Source organism: Vidua chalybeata, chromosome 7, assembly GCF_026979565.1.
Source record: "Vidua chalybeata isolate OUT-0048 chromosome 7, bVidCha1 merged haplotype, whole genome shotgun sequence".
NCBI classification, from domain to species: domain Eukaryota; kingdom Metazoa; phylum Chordata; class Aves; order Passeriformes; family Viduidae; genus Vidua; species Vidua chalybeata.
Window position 1 is genome coordinate 18,583,683 of NC_071536.1, and position 15,683 is coordinate 18,599,365.

Consider the following 15,683-nt stretch of genomic DNA (forward strand, 5'->3'; position numbering starts at 1 on the left):
AAAAAAAAAAAAAAAAAAAAAAGGCAAACAAACAAAAAAACCAAAAACAAAAAACCAACCAAACAAACCACCAAAAAAAAAAAAAAAAAAACCAAAAAAAAACAAAAAAAAAACAAAAAAAAAAAAAAAACCACCCCACACAAAACAGAGACAGAGCTTCCCAGTTTTGTTTACCTTGAAACAAAGGAGGAGTTTTTTTTATCTTTACAAATTAAGACATGAACAAGGACTACACAAATAAGATAGATAAAGCAGTACTCGGTTTTCCCCTGGCCTTACTTTCCAGAGTTGGAAGTACCTTTCATTTTTAAATTCTTGCTCATGTGGAAAAGGAAATTTTAGCTACAGTTGTTCAGTTTCACAGTGGCCAGTCTGAAACATCTGCTATACAGTTGGCTGAAACATTCACACCTGGAATGAAATTAAATTTGTTCCAAAAAATGCTACAGGGTGCTTTATTACTTGAGGACCAGGAGTCAGATCACAAAACTCACTGTTCACACAGTAACTCAAAAGCAGCAATAATTCAGCTTTACAATCCTGATATATTTCTATAATGGTCACTTCTAAAATATATTTTCCCTTCTAAAATATATTTTCCCTTTGGACTGATTCATTTGACCATTCTGCAAAGCTTGTTGATTTGGAACAGTGGGTGACTCCACATGGATACACCTGGACAACCAATTAACCACACGTCTGAGACAGGCTTGGCACGTGGAGGTGCACCTGGGATAGAAACACACGATTACAAGAACTCAGACATTACTGAAAGGAGATGAAAACAGAGGTGGAGCTGAAACAAGCTTTTTAAAAATTGTTTAAGTGGATGAAAGGGCAAACATTAAAAAAAGCAAGACTTTGTAGATTTTCAGGGTGGAGGAAAGCAAATTAAAGGCTTAAAAATGGAAAATAAAATTGTTAATTTTACAAAGAAAAGTTTATTAACTTTATTAAGTTACAAAGGAGCTAGTTTTAAAGTTGTATATATGTAAAAAAAGATTAGTGGAAAATGTTTGCTGTTTCAGTTAGTCAAATTTTGCTCAGTGACAAAGAAATATATGAAGTCAGATTAACTTCATAAAAGATGCCATTATTTATGAGTCAAATTTAATTTGTTGTTTGTTTGCTAAAGATTTTATGCAAACAAACACAAATAAACTGTCCTGGTTTATTAATTTAATTTGAAAAACTAAATAAAACCATTAGTGAATATTTTAGAAGGTTGAAAAGCCAGCCCAAAACTTTAACTATAAATTAACTCAGGTTAGAGGGAGATGTTGTTACAGTGCCAGGAATTCAACATGAGGAAGAAAAATAAATTTTGTACAGCAATGAAGAGAATTTTAGCTGCATAAATGCTGTTGTTTGTTTCCTTCTTTGAAAAGGAGAGAGAAACCTCCTGAGGAGGGAAAAAAAAAAAACCAAAACCCTAAGCTTTGAAACCATAGTTTGTATTGTATACAGTCAAAAAAGCCAGGACAGCCCACCACAGCTGGGGTCTTTGCAGAAGAGCCAGTGCTGTCTGACCTGCTTTGTGCAGCTTCTAGTCCAGACAGATGAGGTGCAAATTATCTGTTTTTCAGAAGTCTGCACCAGTGCTCTGCCTCAGCTATTATGCACTGACTAGAATATTTGGGGTGCAGGTGTTATTTTTTTCATGTAAGTGGCATATAAATCATGGGAGTGGTGCCAACTCACCAAACCTTCATAATTCAAAAAGTTACTATTTTAGGGAAGGGATGGCAGGTTTCATCTTTGTCCTGAGCCACAGGACCTCATTGCAGGAGCAATGCTGATGGGTTACAGTCTTCTTAATGTCCTGATAAAGGCACTTCAATCCAGGTGTATTTCTGGTCAGTGTCATATCAGTAAGCAACAATACCTTTCTACCACTTCTTTTAGTGGCAGAGAGGACCAAGAGAAAATGAAAAAGTCAAATCATCAGGCAGGACTGTGTGGGCAATGAGATGGGGCAGGTGTGAATGCTGATCGCTTAGGAAACAGTACTGGGGTAGGAGAGAACATTTCTACTACAAAATATAAATTGAACTAAGATGAGATCATCCCACTGTATCTGGAAAGGAATACCTACTACAGTATTTAAAAAGTATTAAACAAGAACTTTAAAAACAAGATCTTTCACATGAACAGGAGATGCTCTTCTAGCCCTAACAAATGTCCATGGGTGGCATAGCAAGCATTTTGATTGGTAGTTCTTTATTTCAGTGTAACTTGACATTGTAAGAAATTTTATGTGTATCTAATATGAAAATCTGACCCTTAAGGAAAGTGGTAGTGTCATCCTAAACAAAACTCATAATCTTACAAGATTTTATTATGTCTAATCCAGGCTCTTCATAGAGATGCTATCTTTGCTTCTTTTTTTACCTTCTATCTGAAATCCTTTTATGAAGTCCTTTTAGTAATGGACTGATTCACATATTTTTGTTTCTTTCTGAAGTATCCCAGATTTTGTTTCCAAAGTCAGGAGGTATGATTGAGTTGCATTTTCTTCACACTCTTCTTCTTGATTCTTTTGTTTCTTTCAGCTTAACATTAAAGTTCTCTTTCCCTTCTCCAGGAATTGCATTAGTTCAGATCAGCAGTTCACATTAGCCTATTATCTCATCACTAACAGCAGAGGCCTGAGGAAGAATTAGACAGGGCAAGACTATAGCAATGCTTTCCAAGACTAACCTCTCATTAACCAAGAGTATTTTGAACATTAAACAAGTTTCAATTCACCTACAATTTACTTGGTTATTTTAATACTTGTGACTGGATATATCTTTTCTACCAAAATTATTTGCAGGAGCAAAATTTAATTTTGTTTTCTTTCTTCTATTTCAGATGTTCTACTTGCATGAGGAAGGTGCCATTAAATTCAAACCAAGATACCATAAGGTTAAGAGGTAAGGGTTTGAGAACTAATGCTTTTATCTTGCTAAACTGTGCTCTGAGATTAATGTTTAACATCTTATAGTTCTATGATGCATGTTTGATTATGACTCAATAATGACATTTGAATGATCCATACAGTGCAAACTTGAAGCCCACTGTAAAAGTGAAGCAAAATACAATGAAATTAGAAACAAACAAACAAAAAGCAACTCAGAGTGTTTTAGAGGTTCCCTTTTCATATTGTAATGTGCAGAAATACGGAGAATGGCACGGCAAGAAGACCAGTGGGTATTTTGGTTAGTTCCTGGTGCAACTAAGGAAACCACAAAACCACATCAATCTCCAGTTTGCTCAGTCAGATACAACATAAAACATTTCTGATTTTGTTTCTAGAACTGCAAACCACAAGAATAAAGAAAGTTTAGCTAATTTTCAGCAATCAACTTAGATTGCTTTCAGAACCTCATTGACATTTAAAGTAAATGTCTCAGTGCAGTTCTAGGGTGTGACATGAAGTAAGCCACGCAAGAACTGGTACTGTGTGTGCCTCAGGAACTGTGAAAATTTAATTCTGACTATTTTCTAAAATTACTTCTGATTCCTGCAAGAATCAACATATCTCCTTGCCATATTTTATGTCATGCTACAAAGGAAAAAGATGGTTATCAGTGCATTTAAATAATCAAGTTTTATTTTCCTGTATCAACTGCTTCACAAAATAGACAGTGAGTAATACAAATCGGGGGAAAAGATTGTTCTCTGTTCTTGGCAGTTCTCAAGTGACTATGTATAGCAGCACTGATGGCTACTGATCTGGACATAATGTTGTTTTCTTTGCTTAAAAAGGTGTACTATTACCTTATGCCTATGCTTCTTATCCAGTGGCATGCAGCAGATATAGCCAAGCTACATCAATCCCACTGGTTTGGAATGCTGCTGAGATAAGGAGCCAGTATCTCAGCCAATCACCTCAGGGGTCTCAAATTCAGTGGTTATGTCCAGCCAAGCCTCTGAACGACAGTGCTGACCCAGAAGGCATCCTGAGAGTTTTCTTACCAGTGTCCACAAAGCCATCTCAAAGCAGCTATGCAAGATGTTACAGGATTCTTTAGGATCCCTAGAGCAGGATTAATATGCTCCATATGTCCCAGTCATTGGAGGACTATGGACTGAAAGCAAGGCTGACCCATTTAGAAAGTTTGCCCCTCCCCAGTACTGATGATATAGACAATCCCTCCACATTCAGCTATACTGGATATGCAAGCTGCCTAACAGCTGCAGCACAACCAGAAATCCAGGAACATAGGAAATGTTTGCTGCATCTAAAAAAGTCTGAACCTTGAAGCATAATTAAATTTTTCTGTAAATGGAAAGCCAAACGATGGCATTTTTCTTTGACACAGATCATAGTCAAATAGCTTTTAGTTGTAAGTATAGCAGTACTTTAAATCAAACACTGCAGTTTTTAAACTGAAAATAACCTAGAAACACTTCTGTCTTTGACATCTGTAAACACTGAAAATATTAAACTGAAAATAACCTAGAAACAACTCTGTCTTTGACATCTGTAACAAAATGAATGCCTGGTTAGCATTCTTCCTGCCACAAATTCCATCAGTTCTTCTTTTTCCATCTGGCTATAAAAGCAAAAGTTATGTAGAAGTTAGCTCATTGCATAAAAACAGTAGTCTGTTGACCCCATACATGTCAGGAACTGATTTCTTCTCTCTTTATGAATCTTTTAGTGACATAATGAGCAGATCAAATGTATGTTCCAGACAACTATATTACTACTGGTATTTTGTGTGGATTCATGATCTGGTAAAAAGGAATATGAGGAAAGTCACCATTATTTAGGATAGCCAAATCCAGGAAGACATCAAAGAATATCAGAAAGATTTAATAATGGAAGATGATTGATCCTGAAATATCTAGGGCCTTCAATTTCTCCTATGGATTAGTAGGTAAATGATGCAGCACAAAGAATCAGTTCTTAGGTTTGTGTGTTTACTTAGTAAGGGACTGTCTGAAATGGTGGCAATCTGAAGAATGTCTATGACCTGTTTAAAAATGTAGTCTGGGCTAGTCCTCCATTTGGATGTGATTTCTAGGGAAACAGCTAGACCTCATATGGCAGTCCTGCTACCCTATCACACTCACCTCTTAAACTGTTTTGTAAACTGTTTCATCTTCATTACTCATCTATGAGAAATATTTTTGAAGTCTTCTATTAATCATCACTAGAGTAAATAAGAGTTTATTTTCTTCACTGTTCAAGAAAGAAAACATTTAAATCACTATGTCATATAACAAATTATCAAAATGTGTTAATTCACCTTCTCATTCCTTACAGAAGCATTCACATCATCTTCTATTGGCAGAACAACATCTTTCAAAGAACAAAGATAATTTTGGAAAACTAAATCTTTCCTATTCTAAGTGTCTAACTATAAAATATAATTGAGTACTACATGTTAAATCACAAACTGAAAGAAAATCATGGTTCTATTTTCTGAGCAATTTCCTGGGAGCTCTCTTGATAACATGTTCTAATTGAGTATTAAAGTCTGCCGTATAGATTGTCATCTGTGGAATTGTTTTGGCCCAGTACCATTATACTTTTAACATTAATGGATAAGTCCTTAACTATTAACTTTACTATCAGTATTTAAATCTACTATTAAATACTATAGTATTTAAATACCATTAGTATTTAAATTTACTATCAGTTATTTAAAATTAAATACAAAAAACATGAAGGAGAAAACTTAAATGCCCCAAATGTATTTAAAAATCTACTTCATAAAATATTGACCTTCACAAAACTGAGATTAGGTTTGTTTCCAAGGACTTCATATTTTGATTTCTTCATATTTTGATTTCTTTCTTATGCAGTATTTTTATGAACTAAAATAAACCCACTTGGTGTCATGAATGTAGTTTTCTGATGAGTTTTTTGTTTGCTTTGTTTTTGATTTTTTTTAATCAAGCAGAATTGATTATTTAATAAGCATATGAGCCTATTTCTGAGTTTTCTTGTTAGAAACAGTTCTGGAACTCTGTGACGAGGAGTGCTATTCAAGAAACATGTGATAGGCATTTAACTTTCTAAAATGTGCAGCATGGGAGATGAACCAAGGCACAGTAATTGCAATGCTTCCCAGAGCTTTTCATTTGAAGACTTTGAATGCCTGTTGTGGCAACTCTCAGCTTGGCAATTTTCCATTTCTGGAATAACTGCCTCATCTTTCTTCATGGGATATGCTTCCTTCCCTTTATTTCTACTGTAAGCCTAGCTCTGAAGCTCCTCAGATTTACTTTCTTTACCTTGTTGCTTATACTATTTATATTCATGGGGCCATGCCACTTATGTTCTTAGGTCTCTGATTTATATTTCTTAAAGGGGAAAAATATGCCATAGGAAATAAAGATGATTATTTTAGCATGCCGTTACTTTAATCTGCTTGATATTAGACCTCTAGATGGCTTTTCTATGATGGGAAAGTGCTCAACCGTAAATTTACCAGTGCCTCTGTCCCTCACCATGGTGAAGCACCTGCTGGCAGAGGCAGCCTGGGCTGTCACACCTGGCTTTTGGCATGGCAGAAATCTGTGTGCTTCCCTTGGTCTCAGAGGACTCTACTGCCCTGTCTAACTTCCTGTAGCTCTGCTACTTCTTTGTAGAAAGGAAACCATTGAGGGTAACTGACCCATGGTTACAGGGTGTACAGTCTCCTTTCCTCAGGATAGCAGCAAGCACGGGTTTTTCAGATATCTGTCTCTTTACAAGCTCTTCTTTCCACTTCCTTCCTCAAGGACATGATAACAGCAATATTTGTGCAGATGCCAGAAAATTTAGCTGGTGCAGCCAGCATGCAGACTTCTGTGATGAAATAACTGAAAACACATTATAAATTTCCACATTCCTATTTTGTTGCCACTCTTGAGCACATTTTTAGTTTGAGCTCTTCCTGCATGTGCCTTTCTTGCCTAACTAGAGCCTTTTTTGATATCTGCAATTATTGCTGTTCTTTTCTTTTACATAAATTACTGATGTCCCAGCATTTACCTACCATAATCTCTAATTGTGTTTGAAAGCTGACTCTCAATATCTTCATCAGGTGATCCTTTGTCTTCTGAGTCCACTTGTTACAATCAGTTTCTCTGACACAGCTATTTATTTAGCATATCCATTTTAGTGCTCAGATAAATCTATTTACATGTTAATAAGTCTCATTCCTTCTGCTACCAAGCTCAGACAGGCAGTGTGTATTTTTCAGTGCCAATGTGTGTCTCAAAAGAATTAACCCATTGACTTAATACAAAATTAAAGTACTAACTTGGTTAGTCGTCACATTCTAAAAAAAGAATGCATAAATCTATCCTTCCAGCTCAGTTTCCTTGCATCCCATCAGCATTATTCAGCATCTCAGAGCTGTTTGGAAAAGAGATTGTGCCAGTTCCCTTCTACCCAGATATTTAATTGAATTCAAAAAGAAATAAAGGTATTTAATTGAATTTAATCTCCCTCATGAAATATCAGCTGTACTAAATTGTTTTTTATGGCTGTGCATTACATAATGCTTAGCAAGCTTCTTGTGCAGCTCAATAGAGTTATCATATGGCCATGGAATGAGTTAAAATTATATTTCTCATGTCCTGGGCCAATTTCTTGCACAATCTGGGAGAGATTCTAATCTCAATTTATGCTAGAACCAATTATTACACTCTGGATATTTTCCAGGACAAGATCAGATTTTGACTCATTCTTTTATGTTTTGTGCTTTTCATTACAAAACTTTGTGACATAGAAGTAAGTTATAAAATCTGATTTCTAGCTAATGTGTTTGGAAAATTCGATTCAGAGCAAAGTTAGTTCTTAAATAATTGGGCATGCACACTCTTAGTCTATGGGCTTTGAATACCCACATTGTTAATCACAAAAGCCTGGCTAAATATATGTTAAATTGTAGATAAATTTTATTTTAGTTACTAACACAAATAAGTGATTTCCTCTATGCCATAAGCAGCATGCTATAAAAAATCGCTTTGGGTTGGGGTGTGTAGATTTTATACAACTCAGCTAATTTTCTGTATGCTATGCATGACTTGCCAGTGGAAAAAACCCACACAAATAATTGCTGTTCCAACAACACTTAGAAAATATTTATGTGTGTATATATATATATATATATATACATATATATATAAAAGCACATCTATTGTGCAACTTACTGCTTGATTAATAACATCAATTTTACTTTCTCCCAAGAAGTGGGATAACTTAAGTCCCTAAGGGTGGAAGTCTTTGCAAAAACCATTTGGAACATTTTGGTCAACAAATCCAGCTTTCTGGATTCAGGAATTATGACTTCAGGCATTATGATGCTCTTGAAAACCCTTCTTTCCTAAAGTACTCACTAGGCCTTCCTATCAACAAAGTCTATTCACCTTTCACTTTGAAAGCTTGTTTGTCATTTAATAAGGAAATAGGCTTTTAAATAATATTTCTGAACAGTGTTCATTTTCCTTTGTCACTTAGGAACAAAAGTAGGCATTAAAATTAACCTGGTTGTAAGATTTCATGTTGTTCTTAAAGCAGCCTTTTCAAAGCAGAAGCTTCTACTGGAATTCTGATTAATGGAATATATGGAATGCCTCCCATTCACTCCTCAGTTTCCAAGAATTGTTTGGATTTTGTTTTCCAAAATAAAAAAAAAGAACTGCAGCAATTCACACTCTTGTTCATTTCCACACACAGAGAAGCCAGAAAACAAGCTAAATAAAACCTTCCTAAATTGGACCAATACTATTCCCATTTACACCCTAAAAGTCAACATGAATGAAGCAGGAAACAGAAAATAAGCCACCAACAGTAATAATTCTAAGTGAGTAATCTGTTTGCCGTAGTTTGCTCTATCCACCCATTTTCCTTGTTTTTCATTTGCTTCCACTTTGTATCCAATTTATGGCATGAACACACACGAGTCTGCCTACTACATCCAGGCTTCACAGCATGACTGATCTTCCCAGTACTTGTCATGCAAAACAGCACAAAACATCTAGAACAGACCATTAGTTGCACCTGCAATTACCTTTTAACCCAAGATATGTCTTGCTAAGTCAGTGAGCACTTGTGAAATTATATTTTTTTCATGGGAGGGAGTACTTTGCAAAGACAGCAGGGAAGAAAGATGAGTAATATTTTTCAAGAGATAATCATAGACAATAAAAGAATGATGTTATCCTAGATGAAATAATCTTACAGTGCTCTGTTTAGTGAACTCGCTCTTTCTGGAGTATTTTGTGGAATGTATTATTTAAATGCTACAATACTTAGGTTAGGGAGCAAAATCACAATTCTTCTTTCTTAAAAATGAAAAACCAAATAGCAACCATTTCAATGAAATTATTCAATGTTCAAAATGTTCAATCTAGCTACTCAAAGAGCCCCAGAGACTCTACACATTGGGGAGTGGTACAGCAAGGCACCCAGACTTGAGTGGGAATCCATGAGTCTTGTGTGCACCACTGGGGAAAGTGGAAAAGAGTAGCAAAATGTGTTGCAAATTGAAATAGTTTCACTAGAAAAGTAGGGTCCTTGTTCATGCCAGTCAAATATTTGCTATCAAAGTGGTTCTCCAATGACAGATTACTCTCATAAACTGGTTGGTTGTTTTGGGGTTTTTTCCCTTAAATTTCTATCTTACCTTTGGAAAACTGAGTTTTCATCATTTACAAAAAAACCCCAAACAAACTTATGAACCTAGGAGGTTTGAAGTGAAAACTGAAAACTGTCCAAATTTTTTGCTGTGAAAATAAAGGTCTTTTTTTGTTCATGTCCATTCCTTGCCTCTTTTACTGCTCCATGCCTAGTTTTAGAGTTAATAACAAATAGAAATCCTTGTTTAAAAATTCGTTCTTGTTGAAAATTTGTCTGTCTATGGGTAGAGACTATCTAATAAATATTTTCCTTCTACTTTTTTTATTATTTTAACAATTTGCAGTGAAGTTCTCATTTATTGAGCAAACAGTGCAAATATTGAGCAAATATTGAACAAATATGTTTTATTAATTGAAAGCACATAATAAGCTTTACCTCTTTAGCATATGAGTGTATAAATGTGCTTCTTGGAAATTAATAAATTATGTTATGGAGACCAGAATCCAGCCAATTACAGTCTTCAGTGAAAGACTATAATTGAGGTCTAGGACCCTAGGCATGAGAATAGATAGCAAATATCTGAAAGCCACAGGCTGGGAGACTGACCATTGCTGCAGCTTTCTGAACATACAGAATGGGGAAAACTCTATTTGTTGAAGCTGTGGATGAGGATTTGGCAGTGCTTGGAATGTAAAGTGATCAGACCTGATCAGTAAGTTTCAGCAATGAGTTTAGATTATCTTAGACTTGTTTGTAAAAAGAGGGTACTGCAGTAGCACTGGCTTTGCTTCATGGCCTAGGTAAATCAGACACATGAATGTCTTGCATGACAGGAATGCAACAAAACAGCCAAAGCAGACCTTCTGTTCTTCAGCTTGGGTATATATTTTACAGAAAAGAAATGTTTATTCAACATTTGAGAAAAGAAAATATCAGAGCAAAACTTTAAAGATAGATTAAGTACATCGGGTTGTTTGGGTTGTTCCAGAACCAAATAAGTAAAAGATCTAGAAAGGGTGGGTTTTGGAGTTTTGTTGGCTTTTTTACCCCAGGTAAATGTCCAGTGTATGTCAGTGAGACTTTTGGTGTAAAAATATTTCAAGATTTAGCCGATGTTACATTGTAAAACTGTAATTTTCTGTCATAGCAATGAAGTATGTTTAATGTAGTGTAATTTGGGAAGGAAGGACTTCCCAAAGGAAAGGAAGGAGTTATCTCTACATATTTGGAAACATGAAGCAAATTAAATTTGTATAGAGATATTTATTTATTTGATTGATAGAAAGTGAGGGTATTTCTGCATACTGCATCTATTTGAATGTTTTCAATATCTGACTTAAGAAAAAATGTTCTAATAGCTCCTGCCCTTAGTAAACCCACATTTAATGCTTTTAAATATTGCCAGTAATACACTTAACTTAAAATGAAACATGTGTTTGTGTACAGGTATGCATATATGTAATATATAAATAGTTTTGAAACATTTATATCAAGGCTTACAGTAAAATATTTTAAGATACCACTGTATGAATTAGAACTTATTTTAAATGTAAATATTTCAATGTGATGTAACTAAACCAAGCCCTGCTCAGACTAAAATATAATAGTGAAAATATTACGTATTATGTGCAAAATAAGGAGCTATGCTAATGCATACTAACATAATTTGAGTTTAGTCAGGCCTTCCTTTAACTAGTTTGAAAATACTTATCACAATATGTAAGTATATGTAATGTCCATATGCAAATTCTTGTCTTATAAAGGTTCAATTCTCCATTCTGTAATTGGCTCTGGCTGCCAAGCAATATGCTAACAATGAATTTCATCTGCTTTTATAGCACATCTGTTAGTAGTGGATGACAGTCAATTGGCAGAACTGATATTCCAAGCACTGGCACAAAATCAGTTTCTTTTCCCCCTTGATTTCATTAATTTCCTGCTGGTTGAACATCCCAGCCTCCCAAAAATGTATCAGTTCATAGTGGCCTTCACAGCAGAATGACATTACTGTAGTTTAAGAGGATGAATGTATTTTGAAGTGAACTAATAGGATTTGTTTGAAAAGGAATGAACAGATTACTTACTACAGTCTGGAAATTTTCAGGTCTTTAAATGAGGCTATATCTGCTGATGTGCAACACTACTCAATTCAAATGCAAAACCTGCTTAAAGGAAAAAAATTTTCAGGGACAGGGTGGAGAGGTCAATGTATATTTCCACCCCTGAGAAAATACATCAAAAGCACATGGAAAATAATTCATTTAGCTTCACTAAAGGCAAGTCATAACTGACTAATTTCATGACCTTCTATGATGGATTTACAGCCGTGGTGGATGAGGAAAGAAAGACTGACATCATCTACCTATCAAAAAGCACTTGACACTGTCCTGCACGACATCCTTGTCTCTAAACTGCAGAGGTGTGGATTTCATGGATGGAGTACTCAGTAGATAAGGAATTGGGTGGATGGTCACACTCAAATAGTTGTGGTCAGTGGCTTGATGTCCAAGTGGAGTCAGTGAGTACTGGCATTCTTTAGGATTTGATATTGGGACAAAATTATAATAATTAAGAAAATACAGACTAAAAAAGTCCTGAGGACCTAACTCATATGTATGCAAACATCTAGCAATATTTTGATTTCCTTTCCATTCTGAAGACAAGCTTGGAAGCATCTTTTTCAACAGTCAGGTAAAAACTTACTATGTTTTGTTGTTTTTTTTTTTTTTATTTAAGAGAATATGAGGGATGCCAAACTAAATGAAGTTGTATAGAAAAAATATGGAAGTAAATAAAGCCTAGGATTTCTTGGAAATAAGCAGGATATAATTATCAATAATTATCAACAAAGATTGTAAAGTGTTCACTTCAAAAAACTTCATAAGAAATTGAACACATGCTGTATCCAGTATTACTCATTATTTCTCCATGTTCTACCGATTTAAAAATATGTCATACAAAGAACAATGCAAAGAACCCAAAACAATCAAAAAAACCCAAACAAACAAGAAACAAAAGCTATAGCTCTTTTTTCTTTTAAAACTGTCCAAAAAGAAAAGGGTTTTACTTCAAAAGGTTTTTTTATTTCTCTGTAGAACAAGGTGTTAATCATCTTGTTGCACTCCCAACTGGGATAAAGAAACCCTCGCTCCGGGAATTTCTTCTTCTTCAACATATGCATGTAAACAATTGCTTCTGGCATGGAAGTTCACTGGAGGGTAAGTGAACAGAAGTGCACTATCAACATTTGGTTTGTTTCTGTTAACATCAAACCAAACAAGCATGCTCTGAATCTGTATGCCCTGAAACACTGGAGGCACAGAAGGAGGGGTCATACTGCCTTCTTCACAAAACACGACTAAGTGGTGCCTTTCCTTCCCCATGGTCTCATTGAGATTGTGGCCTTATATGCAAGGCCTTAGACAATGTCAATCAGAATATTAAAATCTAATATTTTCTTTTGACATGTGCCTTCAGATTACAGGCATTTTTCCCACCTTTGTTCCGGTGCTATAAGTGAAATAATTTTATGCCACATAAATATGTGACTTTAGTGTAAATTCAGATATTCATATGAAAATATTTTAAGATTAGCTTGAAATGGCTTCTAAGGACTTCTATAATAAACCTACGACAGAATAATAGCTGTATTATCTGTAATAGTAAATCTACTACTAATAGATCGTAGAACCTGTACTATGCTGGGGAAGTATGACTTGGCCTGACTTACCCTCATTTTTGAGCATGTTCTAATAACATTTGAGCTGAAGTGAGTTGCAGACACGCTAACCCAAACAGATTTAACAGATGGCACAATGATGACCTCACACTGTGGTCTAGACAGGCTAAAAAAATTACTGCGAAACAGAAAGAAGCCTGTAGAGCAAGATAAAATACAGTCTTTGGTGAAGATGATCAGTGGAACTTTGGGGTATATAAGAAATTTATACATTAAATTTAAGTATGCTTTATAGAATAATAGTTTTTATTGAGATGTGATGAGGCATTGATGGCTGCACCTGTTGGATAAAAGAGAGGTTTGAACAGATTTTCAGACCTACTACCTACAAAAACTCTGGATCTCCTCCACAGTCCATAAGTCCAGCAAAGACAAGCCAGATATACCTACTGACTTTAAATCTACTCTAAGTGCTTTCCTTTGCAAGGATCTTTTCCAAAACTGGTTTTTCCCTAGGCAGAAAAATCATGGATAGAAATGACTGGCATGAAACATGGTGATTTTTTTCTTTCAATGACAATTTTTTCATTTAAAACTTCTATTTTAACAGTTAATCATCAAAAAATTCATCTAATTCTAAAATGAAAGTTGCTCATTTTGTACCTTTAATTCAATTAATTTTGAAGTAAGAAGAAAAATACATTTGATAGTTTCCTGGTGCCTAGCTCGGGGCTTGAGAGGCAACACACCGAAAGGTGCGGTTAGTGGACAGATTACAGGGTGCAGAAAATGTAGAAAAGGCCATGGCTGTAAGTGATTACAGGTTTTTTCACATGAACTTCATCATGACAAATGGATGAATATGTATTTTTGCACTGATTTGAAGAAGCTTCCAGTCATAGTATCTTATTTTCAAAGAGAAGATGGCTCAAAGAATTCCTCTCTTTTTTATGTGCATGTATTTAAGTACAAAAGGAACTTTGTGAACAAGCACAATAATAACTTTTTATGACTACAAGCTTTTGTTAGCTAGGAATAAGCTAAGGAGAGTAATGAACAAGCTATGTAGCTCTCACCTTGTGACATCTAATAAAATCTTCAAATATAACCACACTGGCACTCAAAGAAGTTTAAAGAGAACACTTTACTATTGCCCTCCTATCCTGTACTTTTTCTAAATTCCCCTATACCCAGAAAGGGTCAAATTTCACAGTAGTAGTGTCTGTGAGTATGGTTCCAGTGTCAGCAGAGCTGTGCTCATTTCCATCACCTGAAATAGGTGTGAAGGAAACTACACCAAGCATAACCAGCTCAACACTTCTGCCTCAGTTTGTGAAAGTGAACTAAGGCTTTGTGGCACATAGAGAAGCAGTACTACATAGTGAGGCCAAATATGCAGAGTCTGATTCCAGTAGAGTTAAATTGGTCATATTTTGAACATCTGTGAAGTCTAATGTGAATTGAATGTTAAGTAAATCAACTTTATTTGTAGAGCATGGCATACTGCCATTTATTTCAACTCAACTTCTTTTCCACATCACATGCCTTTTCATACATGCCTGAAAGATACTATTTCTGGAATAATTTCCAAGGTTTTTGCTATGTTTATGGAACTGGTTCTAGTATTTTCCTAGAAAATCTGGGTAGTTACACCATGTGTGCAAAGCTTTCACAGCAGAGACAAAACTATCAAATCAACAAGAGTGAAACAACGCAGAGATGACCCTGCTCATGTTTAAAATTCCTACTTCAGCCTGTACTGGGGAGTCTTTTGGATTGGAAAACAGATGCTGAAAAATAGCAGTACGAGTCAAACAATTAAAGCACAAATAGACAAGTTATTGATAATTTGTTACTGTAAAGCGGAATGTTGCCTAGTCTGCATCTCAGAAGTAATTCTGGGAAGAAACATAGGAGCTAGGGAGCAGGAAATATTTTCTGACTATTACAGATGTTAAAAAATGGGCAGCTACTTAAAAATGCTCAGTGGCTTGGAATATCAGCCCAAGCACTGGGGAATGACTCTGTGGAAAGGTTCGCAGCCAAAATCATCCAGTGCACATCCATGCTTCCAAAACAGATCTTCCAAAGGCACACTAGGTCATTGTGTGACCTGCAAATAGGACACATTAGCACATCCAAGGACTTGGGTTACTGCTGACAGTCTAAGTCTTCTTAGACCTAAGTCTTCCAAAGTCTCATTAGGACACCAGTCTTTGGAAGGATTACAAACACAGCATAATTTACACTACCAGAACACTTTACCACATGGCTATGATCTCCACCTAGAGCTATAGGAACAATAAATGTTTCTGAGCTAAATTGTGCCTTAAGGCAAATACTCTGTTGATTCTACTGTCCTTCCTGTTACATCTTGTGATGTTTTTCTGTATTCATCTACTCATCCCATAAGACATCCATGTGAGCAGCTCTGTG